General features: G+C 43.5%; 1 protein-coding gene across 11 annotated transcripts in view; it reads left to right on the top strand.

The window, feature by feature from the left end:
- Nucleotides 1–13,881, top strand: part of NCOA2 (nuclear receptor coactivator 2) — a 1,057,595-nt gene that overhangs the window by 213,485 nt on the left and 830,229 nt on the right. The window lies entirely within an intron of this gene.

Below are 13,881 nucleotides of genomic sequence, written 5' to 3'. Positions count from 1 at the left end.
ACATACGAGACAAACACTGGCAATGTAAGCCTCAAAACATGTGAGATTTGCATAAAATACTTTGTATTTTAGTACTTTAAATGTAAATACTCGACTCCAAATAGTGCTAACTTGAAGTAAGACTATGCTGTATGGAACCAATTTCTTGCATCTGTTTTTGACATTGAAGGTGCTGTCGTTCAGATGTCAGATTAATGCTGTGCAAAACACAGAAGTGTGATAAAGTAACCATTTTGCAAAAAAAATCCATTCTCCCAAAATTAGCTTCTCCTAAGTGTAGTAAAATTGTTGACTACATTTTCATAGTCAAGGTAAAATTAACCTCTTTTCCCCATTTTTGCGCCATCTTCTTAAAATTATCCATGCCTCTTGCTTCTTTCAAAATCGAGTGACAACTTCCTATGCCCCCTCACCCGTCTACGTACAACAAACGCATATGCCAGAACTGCAAGAACATTGATTGGAATAGGATCTGCGCACGCTGGTAAATGTTGAATCCAGTTAAACAACCACAGAACCATGTCTTATGCCCGCTAAAGCAACTTTCCAGCAGCAAGTTACAAGGTTTCTATCCCTTGCTAATTTTGTGCGACACTACTTTTGTTATTCCACACTATTGCAATCTAAGTTTCTCCTGACTCCTGTGATATCAAATCTTGTAACTGGTCTTGGCATTAATATAGGAATACTAAATATTTAACTGATTTCCCTTTTAAAAAAACATTGGCAGTCCTTGTAGAGAACTTTTTTTTTTTATTCGAAAACTTTAACCATTCATTTAGAAATAAGACTGTCCTAATATATAGTTTCTAAATCTAGTGTAGTAGGCAAACCCAATAAAATAATACAATTTCAAGCTTCACAGTGCTAAGCCTCATACTTTAGGTAAATAAATATTGCAAACAGTAATTTTTGGTCTATTATTACCCCTAATAAAATATGCAAACATTTCTTCAATCTTTTTAAACTTATCATATAGAATACGAGGAGCAGCAGAGAAAAGCAAAGTGGTGAAATGGGCATGTAGAATAATGCAGTATGCCCCATACTAGCTAAAGGTACGAGAAGAGCCAATGTCGTATTTTAATCAGTGGCACAAATCATTTCATATAAATCTACTAGATTCATCAAGGCATACATGCCCAGATAAATATTAATACTTTAAAAATATTTCTGAAAGAACTTCAGGTGCGGTATTTAACACCAAGGTTTCCGTTTCTGTGTGATTTATATATTTTGTGTATCCTCCAATCTCCATCAACGTACTCAGAATTTCTGGTACATTGTCAAGGTTAAACAGGGTTCTCATTAAGAATTAAAATCACGTCATCCTCGTACAATTTAAATTTAGACTTATTTTCTACTTGGGGAGAGCGAGTCTTTGGATTCTTCACTTAAAACTATTTCAAGACAATCTAAAAAAAAAAAAAAGTGACCGATTGGCAAATTGGCTAAGTGCCTCATTTTACTATCCAAGTTCCTGCTGATTCGCAATTAACTATTATATGGAACCTATTAGTAATAGTATCAAAGTGAAGCGAGAGGGAAAGCCAGATGCTCTTAAAATAGAAAATAAACTCTTCCAGTTAAGGTAAAAAAAAATAATTGACCCAAATCAGATAGTTTGCAAAAGCTGCCAACTGTGAAGTCATTCTGACCTTAATGAATTAAGTAATTTGCAAATTTAGCTGTTCTCACAAGTATATCTTAAGTACTTTTGTGTAGTCCATGGTTATTAATTTTGTTGGGCAGTAGGAATGGAAATAATTTGAATTTTTCCCATTTTTTAAAAACTGACCACTGTAACTATTAAAGGATTCTGGTACTTTATCTCCTTTTAATATGTGATTGACGTGGGAATATAAATGTTTCACCATTGAGCCCCCAAACATTTGCTAAAACTAAGCAGAAATCCATACTATCCGCACCTTCCCTTTAGATGTTATTCTGTTGTTCATTCAATCTCTAATATTCCTTCTTTAGAAAAAGCTTTTAACAATGAGTTTAATTCATAAGTCATTCTAGTGATTGGTAAGGATTTACGTGGCTGGTATTTATTTCTTATTTCTCTATAAATCCTACGATAATATACTGGAAATATTTTTTAGCTGTCAGATTATTCGCCCTGATATCATTTGGATTGCTTACTCTACTTATTTAATTTCTTTTTTTCCTTTTCCTTTGCTGATAGAACTAGAAGATAATTCATTTTCTTCATAGCATTTTTTCAAGTACTTTCATTTAACAGCCCTTCCTTATAGTAATCATTTAAAAACACACCTTATACCCTTTCTCGTTCCTGTCTGTTCACTAGGAAAGTATTTATAGGTAATTTGTTTTGAGCATAACTGACCTTCCACTCTATATTAAGTCTGTGCTTTCTTTTTAGAACAAGGATGTTATGCATAGGGGTTTGCAGGAAGCCATGCTCGGCTGGCGGGGCTAACAGAGTTTTTGGAATTCTGAGCTCCGCTTGGAGTGAGGTGTATTATTATTATTATTATAATTTTTTTTTAAGCCCTTTTTTTTCTAGCCCTGACAGCGGAGCTCACCCAGTGTGTGCTGCAGCCCAGTATGGGCTGGAGGTCGCACCAGAGCACAGAGGGAGGTAGCTGCTGCAGGGAGAGACTCCTCCCCGTCGGATGAGGAGGACCTCCTGGTGAGTCACACGTTATGCACAGTGGTGCACAAACAAGGACTGAAATGGCAGCTCTTGCAGCCTATGGCCATGGCCTAAATTCAGGGCAGGGCTGTAGGCAGTGAAAACTGCCATTTCTGATGGATACAACTACCTGTGGATTCCTCACCTAATGAATACTCCCATGGCGCCACCATTCAACGGAAATCTTCTTCCTAGCTTCTGCACGTCGACGAGGACGTCACATTAGCCCATGCGACGCCGTCTGACGTCATACAGGCAATAAGAGGTCCTCGCTGACGTCAGTTCCCTTTTTTCCGTGCATTCGAAACGATTATCTTCGAGGGAGCTACTGTTACTTTCATAGTTACAGTGTATTTTCTGCTGCGTGGATTTTCTCTGCGGTAATAATGTCTCAGAGGAAGTCGGGTTTCAAGCCCTGTCGAGAGTGTGGCGGCAAGATGTCCGTTACTGATCCTCACTCCGACTGTCTATGGTGTTTAAGCTCCGACCACGACGTCGCAACTTGATTCATGTCAGCACATGAATCCGAAGGCCCTGAAAGAACGTGAGGCTAAACTATTCATGGCGAAGTCGAAGAGAAAGGAGAAGAAACATCATAAGTCTTCTTCGCCAGGGTCTCATCAGCGTCATCGAGACTCCCGGTGCCGTAGGGATTCACGGCGTCATTCCAGCAAGGAGTCTCATTCGAGGTCGCCTTCGGCTCAGCGTCGGAAGACTTGGGAGGTCAGTCCCACGGTCACGCCACATCCATCGACGCCGTTGCCCTCTCCGACGTCACCGACTTTGCCTGGACAGGCGTCTGTGGTTGAGGTGATGCAGCCTCTTGTGATGTCTCCGGCGTCGCGTACGTCGAGGCTGGCGTCGGGGTCGCCTTCGATCCAGGCACCCCAGTATCCAGCTTTTCCCACCCCTGGAGCCGATAATACCACATTTCTGAATGCGATGTATACCATCTTTCAACAGATGGCTCCAGGAGGTGCTCCGGTTGGTCCTTCGGGGCCCTTGGCCTTTTCATTGGGTGATCCTGCGCCTCTACGGCCGGCACCCTTTATGCCCTTTCTCCCTTTAGGGAATGTGGGCTCGGCGCCGGTGTCGGCGCCAGTGGCTGCTCCGGTGGCTCCAGAGGTTTTGGCCCCGGAGGTTTCCATCCCGTCGACGTCAGGATTTCGTCCTGTGACTCTGGCGGGTCCATCGGAGACTCCAAGATTTCTTCGTCCGGCTCCTTCCTCGGCGCCGAAGCTACCTGTGGCGCCGGACGCGGCGTCGGATGGTTCTGGAGATCGGCGCCGATCTTCGGCGGAGGCCATGTCGACTCCGCGTATCGAGGAAAGACTACATTCGAGGAGGCGTGCTCTCCGTCTTTTGGAAGAGCAGGAATACCAACGAGTCTTGGAGGAAGGAGAGGTTGAGGACTCTGGTGATGGACTGCATGGTCTGGATACAGCCAGTGGGCTGGATACTTCCCCTGAGTGGGACCTTTCATCTCCAGGGGAATATACGGAGGAGGCTGCTACCTTTCACGCTGTGGTGAGGAAGGCGGCTAACTTTCTGGACCTGCCTTTGCCGGTGGCAGAGGCGAAGCAGAATTTACTGACTGAGGTACTGCATCTGGCCTCTGCTGCAGCGGAGCCTCTCTTGCCATTTAATGAGGCTTTGCTTGATCCATGTTAGAGGTGTGGAAGAAGCCAGTATCTTCCTCGGCTGTTCATAGGGCTGTGGCCAGGAGATATCGAGCTGCACCATCTGACCCTGGCTTTCTGTCTAGACACCCTACGCCGGAGAGCTTGGTCGTGCAAGCCTCCTGTTCCTCTAGGTCAGCGCCTGGATCTTTCCCGACGGTACCAGGAGACAGAGACTCTAAAAAGCTGGATGCACAATCCAAGAAGATATTTTTCTCTTGTAGTTTGGCGTTGAAGGCCACCAACGCGACTTGCATTCTGGGGAGATACATCCATGCTCTCATGGACGATATTTCATCTTCATTTACGGAGCTTCCCCAGGGACTCTTGAATGTTGTCTCGGATGCCCAGGCTGCCGCAACCCAGATTATCCAGTCTGGGCTGGACACGACCGACTCGGTGGCTAGGGCAATGGGCACGGCTGTGGTGGCAAGGAGGCAGGCCTGGCTCCGTAACTTGGGGTTTTCTGCGGACGTGCAGTCGACCCTGTTGGACCTCCCGTTTGATGGGGACAAACTGTTTGGAGCCAAAGCAGATTCGGCCTTGGAGAGATTTAAAGAAAGCAGGGCCACAGCCAAATCATTAGGGCTGCAAGCCCCTTCTTCTTCTGCCTCCTCCAGATTTTTCAGGAGGTTTCGTGGATTTGGGCATGGCTCTTCCTCCTCTTCCTTTCGGGGGAGATTCCAGCAACCCACCTCTTCCCTCCCCTATAGATCATTTAGAGGGAGGGGTAGGGCCCGCACCAGAGGAGCCTCTCAGCAGCATTCTGCCTCTTCCTCGTCCTCTGGAGGGGTGCAGCAGGGAAAGTAGCCTTAGGCTTCCACCATTTCCCACTCACTCCTCTCCTGTACGGGGGAGGTTACAGCATTTTCTCCACAAGTGGGAGACTATTACATCGGACACTTGGGTTATCAGTATTGTGGGAAAAGGCTACACCCTTCCCTTTCGGGAGTTTCCGCCCCCCATCCCGCCCGCCCATCTTATTGTTCAGAAGAACACCTCCTGTTAGAACAGGAGGTTCAAGTCCTCCTTTCAAAGGGCGCGGTGGAGTTGGTCCCAGAGCAGGAAAGGGGTCGAGGTTGTTACTCAAGGTACTTCCTGATTCCCAAGAAGGATGGTCGGTTGAGACCAATCCTGGATCTGAGGATCTTGAATTGGTTCCTCAAACAGGAAAAGTTCAAGATGCTGACCCTAGCTCAGGTGCTTTTGGCGTTGAACAAAGAAGATTGGATGGTGTCTGTCGACTTGCAGGATGCTTATTTTCATATCCCGATACTCAAGTCGCACAGGAAGTATCTCCGGTTTGTGGTAGGGTCGCAGCACTATCAGTTTGCGGTCCTCCCGTTTGGTCTTACTTCAGCACCTCGAGTCTTCACGAAGGTGATGTCAGTGGTTGCGGCAGAGCTCAGAAGGCAGGGGATAACAGTATTCCCTTACTTGGACGACTGGTTGATCAAAGCCAAGTCTCCGGAGCTTGTGTCGCATCATCTGCAGTCAACAACCCAGTTGTTGTTCGACCTGGGATTTTCGGTGAACGTGCCCAGTTCTCACCTGGAGCCCTCTCAGCGCCTCCTGTTCATAGGGGCAGTACTGGATACAACATTTAATCGAGCCTTTCCTCCGCCTCAGCTGATTCAAGATATTCAGGAGTTGGTTCCAATGTTTCGAAATGGAGCGGTAGTTCCAGTCCTCAAGGTCCTTCGTCTGCTCGGTCTGTTTGCCTCCTGCATACTGTTGGTCACGCATGCTCGCTGGCATATGAGGGCTCTTCAGTGGTGCCTCCGAAGGCAGTGATCTCAACACAAAGGAGATCTAGAAGGTGCTGTCAAGATCTCCGGAGATGCTGCTGTGGACTTGAAGTGGTGGATTGCGGGCAACAATCTTTCACAAGGAAAGCCGTTCGTGCAGTCACCACCAGTGACCACGGTCATGACGGATGCTTCCACTCTAGGGTGGGGAGCTCATCTGGGGGATCTGGAGATCAAAGGGCTTTGGTCTCCAGAGGAACAGATTTTTCATATCAATCTGTTGGAGTTGCGGGCTGTACGTCTGGCTCTCAAGGCCTTCCTCCCTTCCCTTCGTGGTCAGTCGGTACAGGTCCTGACGGACAATACTACCGCGATGTGGTACATAAACAAACAGGGAGGAGTAGGGTCGTACCTTCTCTGCAGAGAAGCTCTTCGACTATGGTCCTGGGCAAAGGACCATCAGATTTGCTTGGTAGCAAATCATCTGGCCGGGGTCTTGAATGTACGTGCGGACAGTCTCAGTCGCCATTTCTCGGCCGACCACGAGTGGTGTCTCCATCCAGATCAAGTCCGTTTAATCTTCTAGATGTGGGGGTTTCCTCGGATAGATTTGTTTGCCACTCTGGAGAACGCGCATTGTCCGTTATTCTGCAGCCTCCAGTATCCGATGCAGGGAGCGTTGGGGGACGCGTTTCAGATAACCTGGTGCGGCCAGTTCCTTTACGCGTTTCCCCCCATACCCTTGATTCCTCGAGTGTTGAGGAAGATTTGCCAAGACCGGGCCCAAATCTTCTTAATAGCTCCGGATTGGCCAAGGAGGGTGTAGTACTCCGACCTTCTCCAACTCTCACTGTGCCCTCCGCTCCGTCTCCCTCTCAGGGCAGACCTCCCCTCGCAGTCGCAGGGGCAGGTTTTACACCCCAACCTCCAGAGTCTGCACCTACATGCCTGGAGATTGAGCGGGGCAACCTGAGTTCCTTCTCTCTCCCGCCTGATGTAGTAGATGTTATATTAGCAGCCAGGCGACACTCCACTAAATCTATCTACGCTAATAGGTGGTCTAAATTTGTTATGTGGTGTGGAGAGACACAGATTGATCCCTTACATGCTCATCTGTCAGATGTTTTGTCTTTTGCTCTGTCTCTAGCGCAGAAAGGTTGTGCAGTGGCTACCATTAAAGGTTATTTGTCTGCCTTGTCAGCCTTCATTTGTCTTCCAGACCAACCATCGTTATTTAAGTCCCCTATTGTTCTCAGATTCTTGAAAGGTCTTCTAAAAAAATATCCTCCAAAACCATTCGTTATGCCTCAATGGGATTTGTCCTTGGTCCTGACTTTCCTTATGGGGTCCCCTTTTGAACCTATGCATTCTTGCCCCTTAAGGTATTTAGTTATTAAGACAGTCTTCTTGGTGGCTATAACATCTGCAAGGAGAGTGAGTGAGTTGCAGGCCTTATCAGTAAAATCCCCTTATACAAACTTTTATGGGGATAAGGTGGTGTTGAGGACCAAGGCTGCTTTCCTCCCAAAGGTTGTTTCACCCTTCCATTTGGCCAAGACAATTACTTTGTCCACGTTCTATCCTCCGCCTCATCCTTCAAAGGAGGAAGAGAGACTACATCGCTTGGACCCAAAGAGGGTGTTAAGCTTCTACATTGATAGAACGAAGGACTTCAGGCTGGAGGATCAGCTGTTCATCGGATACGTGGGCAAGAGGAGAGGAAAGGCAGTCCACAAGAGAACACTCTCCAGGTGGGTTGTTCTTTGCATTAAAATCTGTTACTCTTTTGCAAAGAAGGATCCTCCTGATGGCATTAGAGCTCATTCTACCAGAGCTAAGTCGGCCACTTCGGCCTTGGCCAGAGGTGTTCCTGTGGTCGACATCTGCAAGGCCGCAACTTGGTCATCCCTTCACACTTTTGCGAAGCATTACTGTTTGGACTCTGAGGTCAGATGGGACGGCCATTTTGCACGGTCAGTGCTGCAGGATTTCTTGGTTTGACCATTTAGGCACCCACCACCGGGCGTGGTACTGCTTTGGGACTCTATTCATTAGGTGAGGAATCCACAGGTAGTTGTATCCATCAGAAGAACGAGTTACTTACCTTCGGTAACGACTTTTCTGGTGGATACATTAGCTACCTGTGGATTCCTCACGGTCCCACCCGCCTCCCCGTTGCCTTTTTGGTCTTACCAAGTAATCCTTGAATGCGCTCCTATTGGTCTTCAAGACTGCAATAGATTTTGTATATATGTATATATATATATATATATATATATATATCTATCTTTGTGTATATACATAATTAGTATATATTTGTTTGTTTAAAAAAAAAAAAAAGGGGAGTTATCTATAGCCATTTTATTGCAATGTTGTGTGATTTACAATGTTATGGGATGTTGCCTTGCTCTTTCATTGCATTGGATTATTGTTCTCATGCACGTAAAAATTTTTGGTACAGACGTCGGCACGTCGGCGAGGACCTCTTATTGCCTGTATGACGTCAGACGGCGTCGCGTGGGCTAATGTGACGTCCTCGTCGACGTGCAGAAGCTAGGAAGAAGATTTCCGTTGAATGCTGGCGCCTTGGGAGTATTCATTAGGTGAGGAATCCACAGGTAGCTAATGTATCCACCAGAAAAGTCGTTACCGAAGGTAAGTAACTCGTTCTCCAGGCCTCTTGTGCCCAGCCTGCCCCATGTGCACTGCACAAAAGACAGGCTGGCGCACAAGAGGCCTGAAACTGCAGCTTTCACTGCCTATGGCCCTCTCCCCTAATGTGACCGATCTTGGAAGCGCTAAGCAGGGTTGGGCCTGGCTGACCAGGCCTGACCCTGCTTAGCACTTCAGAGATCGAGCGCATTCAGGACTCCACAGGTGATGGGACTCCACCTCTGTGGAATTCCACAGAGTTTTTTTTCCCCAAGTCTGATTCCGTGAACTCCGCCCAGGCCTAGTTATGAGACATTATTTTTCCCTTTAAAGTTGCTTTAAAAACCTTTTATTTTGCTGAACTTTCTGTAGCTCTTTCATTGCATTAAAAAATTCTTCCACAAATCCTTGCCACACTTTTATACAGTGGGAGCTGAATGAGGTGCAATCAGTTCTAGTAAAGCAGTTGGTTTAAATTATCTTTTTCTTGGAATACCACTGTAAAATAATTTTGAATTCAGTTGCATTTTAATTTTACTTTTTGGTAAATAAAAGCTTGGGCAGCCACCACTTTCGAATCTGAAATGAATTGCTTAAGGTTTCAAAGGTCATATCAAAATATATTTGAAAAAAACTTTCTCAGTGGTCCTTAATAGGTTGGTCTAAGGTGCATTCCTTGATTTGACAGTTGGCAAGATTAACCACGATAGTTCATGGTTGCTTATTCTGTCTAGCTGGGTCCTTATGAATTGTATTTATAAGATAGCCTTAAAAATCATGAAACACTTGTTTATTTATCAGTTTAATAAATTAAGCTTTTGAATATGAGTCGGTCACTTCCTCTAGAATGCCTATGAGCTGAAGATTAGATCTTCAAGATCTGTTTTGTAGGCCCTTCTATGTTGCTTTTAACTCTGTAACTTCTTTATTATAATTAGTAGTTCTGTTGACTAGTCTATCAGACGGTGTAATGCCCGGGTGACCATAGCACTGCCTTTTGTTCTTTCTTTTCTAATTGATTACAAATCTCAAATTCCCCTTCAAAATCTTCAGGCAAACGAGTCCTAATTATTCAACTATTTAGTTTTCTGTTCACCACTCTTTAAGTAGTCCATCTGAATTTGCTGTAAAAGACCCAAAGCCAGCTCAGAGTGCTCCTATATCTCATCCACCTGTAAAACTTTTTTTTTTTTTTCCTGCTTTTTTATTTTTTTATTTTTATAACCTCAAGAGAAGCTGAATACCTAACTACTTTTATTTCAGCAGCATCTAGAGTGGAATATTAAGTTTCCAATGCTTCCCATGAGCGTCTGATCTGTAGCCACTTTCCCTTGCCTTTATTGCATTTTCAAATTGTGCCAGTGGATCTAAATTAGCTGGTTCTCTTCCTCCTACATTTACAATTGCAGTTGAGGTTGTGATGGGCTCCACTGAACTGTCTTTATGAGGTCCTGTTAAGTTGAGTTAGACATTCAAACCTATGCATTTTTCTCAGTATTTACTTTTAATGGCAGATTTCATTATTTACTTCTTTCTTTTAAAGTCCCCATCCTGCTTGCAACACTATCGTGGTGAAAAAGAAAAAAGTCCTTCTCCTGAACGCGCTCTCCTCTTTCCTTTCTCCTTCTTGCTTATTTCTCGATCACTTGTTTTTCCAGCTGGCAGTTTTTCTAGCTTGGTTCCTTAATTTACCTTAGCTTCCCTGTTTTCCAGCTCTGGTGGCAGCTGAGGACATATTGAATTTAAGGGGCTAACCCAGAGTTTCAGAGATGAAGCAACACACTGACCAGAGTCCATTTTGGGCCATGTCCTGTACAGCTATTGCTGTTGTGGTCCAGTGTAATTCATGACGATTTAATGAAAATAATTTTGAGTATAAAGGAGATAAAAGATTGTTTTCAAATTAATGGTAAATCAGTGGTTGACTATTTTATGGTATTAGAAGCTATCATTATATAGCTTTCCCTTAAAAAAACAATATTAGGAGAATATAAAAAATCGTCAAAGGAAATTGAATCAATATATGTTGAAGGTCAAATGGAAGATTAAACGTTATTACAATTAGTCTGAAAATATCGTAGCTTGATATTTAAAGGTACAAGTTTAGAAAGAAATGAAATTGATGCTTCAACTGTCCTGGAGAAAGGGGAAAAGTCAGGTGAACTACTGGCAATTAGGCTAAAAATAGATGAGTCTAGAAAGGATTTATCTTTTAGCATGAGAAATATGATCACCTCAAAGCACTGATATTAACATTTTATGTGACACTTATGAAGAATTGTACAAGGAAGAAAAGTGTGAAGTTACTTGGATTTTTTATAAACAAGGTTAATCTCCCCACAGTAAATGTTAATAAAAGTAAAATTACCAGTGAGAGCATAGCTTTGGCAGTAGGCTGTTCGAAGCTTAAAAAGTTTCTGGAGTAGGTGAATTTCTTGTAGATTTAGTTAAAAAAAAAAAAAAAAAATCCCCAAGTCTTGCAGGAACTGTTTATCCTTAGTTAAGGAAAAGTAATTGTTGACACTATTGAAAGGACCTTAGTAATAAAATCTATGTGTCTAGCATCTATCACAATTGCACTAAATCTGCCCAGGGATCACTCCAAATGGTGTTATTTTGGGTCTGTGCTCCTTTAAAATGTTGATATTTTTCTAAAAATGGTATGCTCCATGTCTTGGAAAAAAAAAATGGCAATTTTTTTTTTTTTAAACAGGGTTTTTAGCCACATAGCTGAGCTGATTAATATTGAGAAATGTTGACCATTGTTGGGCAACATGACTTAAGTGCAGAACCTTTGGCAGCAGTAAGCAGGGAAGCTGAAAAATAATTTGTCTGTTGGTATTACTTACAACGTATTCTTTGAAGTTTAGGTATGGTCTATCCTTGTAGCTGTTTAAGGATAAGCATCTTCACAAATCAGATGATATCAAAAGAATTCAGTTTTGGACGAGAAACACCTCAATGGTGATCTTTGTATTTTTTTAAATTTGGTGTTACAGCCCCTGGATGATTATTGTAACTGTAGTGTGATAGAATCATTTTGTGAGGCATGCGTTGCCATTCCATCCCTTCTAGATTAATCTTGTTGAAGACTTTAGGTAAAGAGACTCAGTGCTCTGCAAAATTAAACTATGCAGTCAGGAGAGAGCAAGCTTTTTAAAGGGGAGTTTTCATCAGTCAAATTTTTTTGGGGAACATTGAATGGTCTATAGTACAAAATCTCAGATACGTACAGTAATTCTTTTGTTGAGATGTCTTGTAGAAACCCGATGAATAAAAACAATTCTTACTAGTGTTTATTTTCATAATGATTATGATGCAGTCAAGCACTCAGTGCATGTGAGAAAAGCAAATGTGTGCTTTGTTCACTGAATATTCTTTGGCTTCCAGACAATTAAAAATATACATCATTTGTGTTTGATTTTCAGATATCACACTTTCTAAACGGTTTATTTAGAAAATTGGAATATATACTGGCCAGGCAAGCTATCACCAAATTGAGGTCACATTTTAGAGTGCTTGAAAAATATTGTTAGTCTCTGATAGTAAGTCACACACAGGAGACAGATGATGTGACAAATTTACTTTAGTCAAAGTTCTCTTTTTAACTGAAATGCTGGAAAAGAGTGTAGTGAACCTACTACAGTCTAAAAAAAAAAAAAAAAAGAAAAACCCTACTATCTATACCAGTCCGTGTTTGCCTTGAATAAAATGTACCAGGTTGTTTATGGCCACAATCTTCATGATTTGTTACTAAGGTTGTACTGCAGGGGTTGCAGTAGTACATGGGGTTCTAACTTTACACTATGGCATATAAGGTTGCTGATGGAACTTTTCATAACATGGGCATCAGAGAGACAGCCCCAGAATGGAATAGATATTTTCTGACTAGCAGATCTTGAGTATTATTTTACTAAGAGAGGGCACAAAAGGGACTGCAACATTGTTTGTCTTTATGTGCTCTTTTCCCACTCAGACGCCTGGCATTCAAGTTTCTGGTGTGTACTTCAGAGGCAGAGCCTTCACTGGAGGGAGTGAATGTGGACCTGTTATGCGTTTCCGCATTGCACTTGGGGCTCACATTCAGCTGATGAGAGAGACTTTGGCAGACTTAGTGGTACTGCACCACTTCAACAGTTTTTTTTAGATATTGTGGTGGTGACCAAAGACAGCTAAGTTTGGAGAAGAGAATCTGCATTCACTTGTGAGCAAATATGCTTGTGTGGAGGCTTCTGCAGGCGTCTATTTCACTGGCTTCAAAAAGTAGAAGATGGGGTGTTTTGCTTGATAAACTGCCAAAAGTCTTGACTTTTATGAAGCCTACCATGCCCGGCAAGCCTCATTTCTTCTAATTCCCCTTCTAAGTGAGCTGTGCGGCTGGTGTTGGGGCATAAATCTGAATGACAGAATGTTTTGTGACACAACACAATGAGTTCACAGGTAAGGATATTGTGGTGTTTGAGAAATTTTGAGGCCCAGATAAGGTGGTGCCCTGTGTGAGGTGGAGGATGGATCTTAACAGTTTGGCTGCTGCTGGGATTGTGTGATGTGGCTAAAATTGTTTGTCTGAGTAGCAGTCCCTTGGCTAGTGGTCTCCCTTTAGGGTACGTCCCTTGTTTTTACTCACACCTTAGCAAATGTTGCTGTTTTAGAGGATGTAAGGCTTCATTAAATTGATAAGTACTCTGTTGAAACTGACATTCCTTTGTGAATGGCAGCCCCACACAGCTCTTACGATCTTACCTCAGGGGCTAGCTTTGGTGTACGGGATAAACAAATAGTAGATGAGCACCCACCCACACTAGAAGCTCTGATTAATTCAAAAATAGATTTTAAAGAGGAGCTTCTGCATGATAGCCAGGGGGGAAGGAATGCAACTCACAAAGGAGACTGAGAGAGAGAGACTGAGGGAGACTGAGAGAGAGAGACTGAGAGAGACTGAGAGAGAGAGAGAGACTGAGAGAGAGAGAGAGACTGAGAGAGAGAGACTGAGACTGAGAGAGACTGAGACTGAGAGAGACTGAGACTGAGAGAGACTGAGACTGAGAGAGACTGAGACTGAGAGAGACTGAGAGAGACACTGACTGAGACTGAGAGACTGACTGAGAGACTGACTGAGAGACTGACTGAGAGACTGACT

This window comes from Pleurodeles waltl, chromosome 2_2, assembly GCF_031143425.1.
Source record: "Pleurodeles waltl isolate 20211129_DDA chromosome 2_2, aPleWal1.hap1.20221129, whole genome shotgun sequence".
Classification (NCBI taxonomy): domain Eukaryota; kingdom Metazoa; phylum Chordata; class Amphibia; order Caudata; family Salamandridae; genus Pleurodeles; species Pleurodeles waltl.
The sequence above is the reverse complement of the archived record's forward strand: the minus strand, read 5'-3'. Positions and strand labels throughout refer to the sequence as shown.